The sequence below is a fragment of the Rhinoderma darwinii genome, chromosome 5 (genome assembly GCF_050947455.1).
Source record: "Rhinoderma darwinii isolate aRhiDar2 chromosome 5, aRhiDar2.hap1, whole genome shotgun sequence".
Classification (NCBI taxonomy): domain Eukaryota; kingdom Metazoa; phylum Chordata; class Amphibia; order Anura; family Rhinodermatidae; genus Rhinoderma; species Rhinoderma darwinii.
In genome coordinates, this window is record NC_134691.1 from 74,668,248 (window position 1) to 74,674,247 (window position 6,000).

At 45.4% G+C, this 6,000-nt stretch overlaps 1 protein-coding gene across 3 annotated transcripts in view; it reads right to left on the reverse strand.

Moving 5' to 3' along the window:
- Positions 1-1,023, reverse strand: part of ORC5 (origin recognition complex subunit 5) — a 69,528-nt gene extending 68,505 nt beyond the window's left edge. For all 3 annotated transcript variants that reach the window (XM_075828290.1, XM_075828289.1, XM_075828287.1), the window contains exon 1: positions 937-1,023. The gene's annotated coding sequence lies outside the window, so the exon portion shown is untranslated. The remainder of the gene's footprint in view (positions 1-936) is intronic.
- Between the last annotated feature and the right edge of the window lie 4,977 nt (positions 1,024-6,000).

Sequence of the window (6,000 nt, forward strand, 5' to 3'; positions counted from 1 at the left end):
TCGGGGCAAAAACGCCCGAATTACGTCCGTAATTAGTGCGTGTGCACATACCCTAAGGCTGGGTTCACACGAGCACATTAACGTCCGTAATGGACGGACGTATTTCGGCCGGAAGTCCCGGACCGAACTCAGTACAGGGAGTCGGGCTCCTAGCATCATAGTTATGTACGATGCTAGGAGTCCCTGTCTCTCCGTGGAACTACTGTCCCGTACTGAAAACTTGATTACAGTACGGGACAGTTGTCCTGCAGCGAGGCAGGGACTCCTAGCATCGTACATAACTATGATGCTAGGAGCCCGGCTCCCTGCAGTGTGTTCGGTCCGGGACTTCCGGCCGAAATACGTTCCGTCCATTACAGACGTTAATGTGCTCATGTGAACCCAGCCTTAAAGAAAATACAAGATGTATATACTGACCCAAATACAAAAGACCACCCATATCCACGGTGTCTATTGGCCTCATCTTTGAGAGGATCACCCCCCAAAAGAACAGGTTTTCATACTGAAATTTTTGGTGGTAGCCTTAGAAAAGTTCTACTGTGTATCAGGACTATAGTGGTCCCTAGCTGTGGCCCCTGGGATTTTTAGGGGATGACTATTTCCTGGACATAAGAAACAGTTACCTCCAATGATAGTGATGGGACAAGACAATGTCAAACTGCTACATTTATAAAACGCGACATTTTCTATGACAAAAAGGCAGGTTAGACCTGGCATATGCGCTCTTATTTTATGCGACATCTTTGTACATAGGGCTATTAGATGAATGGTCCAATAATGTAGCAAATATTGGCACCCTCCTGAGATTGGTGGGTTATCTTTACGTCTTGTGCCAGCTATAGTCCCGTATATGACGCTTGCCAGGACCATGCGCGCGCTGTATATCCCATGAGAACACGCAGGCAGTATATGTACGTCTATAACCCCGGTACTCACAGACAGAGGGTTCTCCGCAGCCGCCTGCGACGTTACACGGCGCACTCCATGTCCCGCCAGCTCAACATGGCCCCGCCCCCTGGCGGCCACTTCCTCCCGGCAGCACCACACGAGGTAGTCACAGCCCTCAGTTACCCAGTGGCGCCTCCCTCCGGCTTCTCGTCACCTTTGAGCAGTCACTGACGTTCTCTACTCTCTACCGTAATGCTGCTAAAAAGATATTCTGAATATGCAGATCGTGTAATTGTCCCGTGTATTACGTTGTGAACCCCCAAACAAGAGTGCGCCTTCGTTACATTCCCAGGATGCGTATTACTTGCAGATTTGCTACGCATTATTTGTTGCGACAAATCCTCAGCATAAAGGACCAGCAACGTAAACGAGATACCAAGTAATCTTATCTACACGTTGCAGAATTTTTCTGCACGTAAATTGACCTGCGTATTTTAAAATTCGCAGCATGTAAATTTATCTTGCGTTATTGGCTCAGAATTGTATCTGACCAGCTTATAAAAAAAATACCCATGCGTTTTCCGGGGTGGTTTTCGGCCGCGCAGCAAAACTGCACCGTGTGAGTACACGTTTAGACACACGTATGCGCCCTGGTCGCCACAGAGAATTCCAGAGGAAAAACCACCAATTGTGGTGCAATTTTTTTGCCGGAATCTCCTCTGCGGAAATCGCTGCGACATGTCCCTCTGTCGTCCTGCAGCCTGGCCTCCTGGGATGACGTTTCATCCCACGTGACTGCTGCAGCCTGTGATTGGCTGCAGCGGTCACCTGGAATGAAAGTCATCCAAGGAGGCCAGCCTGGATGAAGCAGCACAGAATTCTGGGTAAGTATAAGATTTGATTTTTTTTTGAGTTGCGATCTTGCGATCTGGGTACAACCAGCAACAAAAAAGCAGTGATTACGCAAATACAATTGACATGCTGCGGATTAAAAAAACGCACTGCAGGTCAATTTCTGAGTTTTCCCGCTTATCATTTACGCAGCGTGTGGATTAGATTTGTTCAAATCTCATGTACTCTGCTGCTACTGTATTATGCTGCGGATTTTCCGCAACTAAATCCGTTGCCGAAAATTCACAGTATTTACGCTGTGTGAACCCGGCCTTACTCTGTAGAGATGTGCACCAAGGGAAATCAGAATATAAATGGATATTCCGAAAAAAGACATTCATAGCATAGCATAGTATATATAACAAGTGATGGACTGCCACTGATCACAAAAATGGGGGGCTTGTGTCCCTCGTTGCTCATAACAGCTCAGCAGAAACGTTCTTTGCAGCGCTCTCTATTAGGCTATGTTCACACGTAGGAGAAATGCTGTGTAGTTTCCGACCGGATTTGCAGGCGAAAAATCTATAGCATATTCCAGTAGCAGCAGTGGATGAGATTTGATATTTTCCACGCAGATTAACCTGCGGTGCGGATTTTTAACTCTGCAGCAAGTCCATTTCTGTCATGGATTGGTTGCGGATATTCCCCATTTGAGTTCAAGACACAAGTCAAAATACACAACAAGACCCAATTGCTGCTAATTAACAGCAGATCCGCAGATGGGGACAATTGTAAAACAAAAATAAAACAGATCAAGAAAAAGATATTATACTCACATTTGTAATCTTCTGCTGCTCCCCTGGTAACGCTAGTCTGGTCCCCGCCGGTCTCTATATCCGGGCCTCCATCAATGATCTGTCGACACGTGATCGCTGCAACCATGGCTGGAGGCCAGGATATAGAGACCAACATGGACCAGGCTAGCGTTACCATGAGAACAGCAGAAGATCGGCAAGGTGAGTATACATATATTTTTTATTATTTTAGCCGATCCGCAGTGGCAAATTTTCCGCTGTGGATTTCCCTGCATCAAACCCGCTAGGTGTGGGCAAACCCTGGGGTAAAAGCCATGCCATCTTATCACCTTTTTTTTTTTTTCTCGCTCTCTCTCTCCCCCCTGGCACAGCCACAGTTATGTAATAAAATTATATAAGCTTTATAACAGCCATGTAAGTACATCTGCTCACCCGAGCGGCATCTGCAGGATTAAAGCTTAGAGGAGTTTTCCAACATATTTTTTGTCATTTTATATAGCTTAATATCGGTTACCTATGTTCAGACTATGTTCCCCACGTGTTTTTACGGCTTCTTTCCTTCATTATATGCTCGCTGCGTGTATTATCCAGTTTGTTTACCTCGCTCTTTTGTTGTGAACGTGTTTCCTGTTCTGAATAAACACTACAAATCCCACGATTCCAATCGATTCTCCCAAAACCTTTCGTAACTGTACATTCTGATAGCCGGAAACCGGAAGTTACAGCATGTACGTGGCTGAGCAGGAAGTTCGGATTTTGGGTTAGCGAGGCGTCACGTGACCAAAGAAGAAATATAACGCTACGAACATCTGATGAAACGCAAGTACATTGAAAAAATATTTGGTTGTACATGTTTAGTTTGGCAGAAGAGGATTTATTGGTTCCGGAAAACCCCTTTGACGAGATGTCCCTATGGAAGGCATTTATGGCATATCCATATGATTTTCAATACATTTCTGGTGGGGGTCTGACCTCTGGTCTATTGACCCCCTATTGCTGTTCAGAACCAGGTGACAGGGAATGAAATGTTTGGCGACTGCAATGCAAGTCGGAGCACACATGGATGTTCCCATGGACTACGTAACTCCCCATTGCAAAAAATATGGTGCATGTGAATATAGCCTAAGCGTATGTTCCCACACACAGGCTATGCTGCAGATTTTCTGCTGCAGAATCTCAAAAAAACAAAAACGCTGGTAAATCTGTCACAGAAATAGTGCATTTTCCTGCTGATATTGCTGTGGAAACAGAAGCGGTTTTACCTGCGGATTTAGTGTTAAACATTGGTTATAGCAAAGTATATGTGCACCTGCGGATTTCCATCGGTTTTAACGGTGTCCGCTGCGTAAACGCTGTAAAAACCGCAACAAAATAAATCTGCTGCAGAATTTCTGTTCCCCATTGAAGTCTATGGGCCAAACCCACAGCATCTCCGCACAAGACATGCAGCATAAATGGACATGCTGCAGAATTGAAAAATGCACCGCAGTACACTTCCCGCACGACTTTTGTGCATTTCATTTTCCGCAGCATGGGCATGAAATTTACAGTAGTAACAAAGTGAATGAGATTAAGAAAATCGCACAAGGGGGGGGGGGGGATGCGTGCACGTGTGCATTACACCCTGCACATGCCTGACTACCAGTACCCTCACCCATGAACATAGAGGACAATTCATGAATACCTGCAAGCTTAAAAGGCTTATTCCCACCATACATATTTATGATATATCTATAGGACCATCAGCTCTGAGACCCACACACATGACCAGAACAGGGGCCACCTAAACCCCCATCCCACCTGGTGAGTTAGTCGCCATCCACCACATCCAGGCAGAGAATGAATAGAGAGGTGCCCATGCACATGTACAACTTTCTCCATTCTATTATATGGGAGTTACAGAAAAAAACGAGGTTGTTAGTGAGGCAAGCCCCCGTGTTGCCATGAATTACACGGATGGCTGGCGTGTAATGCTACATTTCCTGTGTGCCACAGCTTCTACAGATAATAGCGAATTGCCACATTATTTTGTGTTGTTTTTTTTTTTTGTTATATTTTTTTTTTTATCCCTACACACGGCTTTTGTTAGGGTGTATTCAAACTGTGCGGTCAAATCACTGTTTATTATCGCAAAATAAAACCATGATTTTGACCGCATCATCTGAATATACCCTAAATCTATTACCTTTCCTTACACGCAGTCTCTTTCTGGTCTGAGGTTTACCCCTACTTTACTTTAGTTTCCTGCTGCCCACACATTCCATAAGGATAAGGTCACACAGAGCAGCCCTGACCCGGCCAACAACCACGTTTGGTGTGGCTGTGAAATAGCCAGTTAATGGCTGTGCGTTACTGAGGCTAAAATGGCCCTTTACTTGCAAAATTGTGCAGCCATAACAGGTGTATTAATTAATGGCCACACGATTTTGAACGTAAAGGGCCGTTTTACCTGCAGTAACGTGCGGCCATTAACAGGCTATTTGACAAGTGCGCCTAACATGGTGTCGGCTCGGTTGTTGGCCGCATCGTGGCCGGGTCAGGGCCGCTTTGTGCGGTCTTTTCCTGAAGCTGTGATGAGCAGTGTTCTCCTCAGTTTCTGCTCTCCTTTCACGGAGACAAAGATGCAGCAATTGCAACCTCTCCTCCCGGTTTAGTATCTACTGTATTACATGCAATGGTTTGCTATTGGTTTTTCTGAACATTTACAAAGATCCTGCAAGGAAAGGGAAACTACAGGCTGCTGGAGGGCGGTTCCCTAATAGTTGTTTTTTTTTACTCAAATGTGCATTGGGGGGACACAGATGATGACCTTGGGTATAGCTGCTGCCACTAGAAGGCAGACACAAAGTGTTAGCTGCTCGTACCATGCAGTACACCTCCTGCAGACACTGAGCTAATCAGTTTGTTCATAAGCAGTAGGAGAGGCAGACAAAACAAACTGTTACAATAAATATGAGATTAACAACCAAAAGAGATCCGGAGGAAAATCCTTGGCCTTGAACAGGAGTCATGGAGGAAACAGAGGAAATGGAGGTCCAGATCCAAATCCTGCTGGAGAAAAGAAAGGCGTTGCTCCTTTCACTAGCAAAATAAAGACTTCTAGGTCCTGTGGGAAGTACAACATGCTAAGATCTTCTGGCCTTTAGCGTAGTTGTGATGATCCGTTCAGAGAACCACGAAATCTCTGGACCGGTTTGAAGAGTTCTGGCATCAAGTGTAGTGAGTAGGTCATCCCTGAGAGGCAGACGCCAGGGGACATTGGCTAAAAAAAACAAACATAAAAACAAACACAAAAAACAGACAACGTGGACGTACCACTCTCAACGAGACAAGTCTGGAGCCACCAGTATTTGCTCTGCCTTCATCCGCCTGAAAAAAATCTGAGGAGGCAGGAGAGGAAAGATGTACAGTCTAAAGAAATTATCCCAAGAAACAACAAAGCAGCCACTGCAGAAGTCAGAGGATG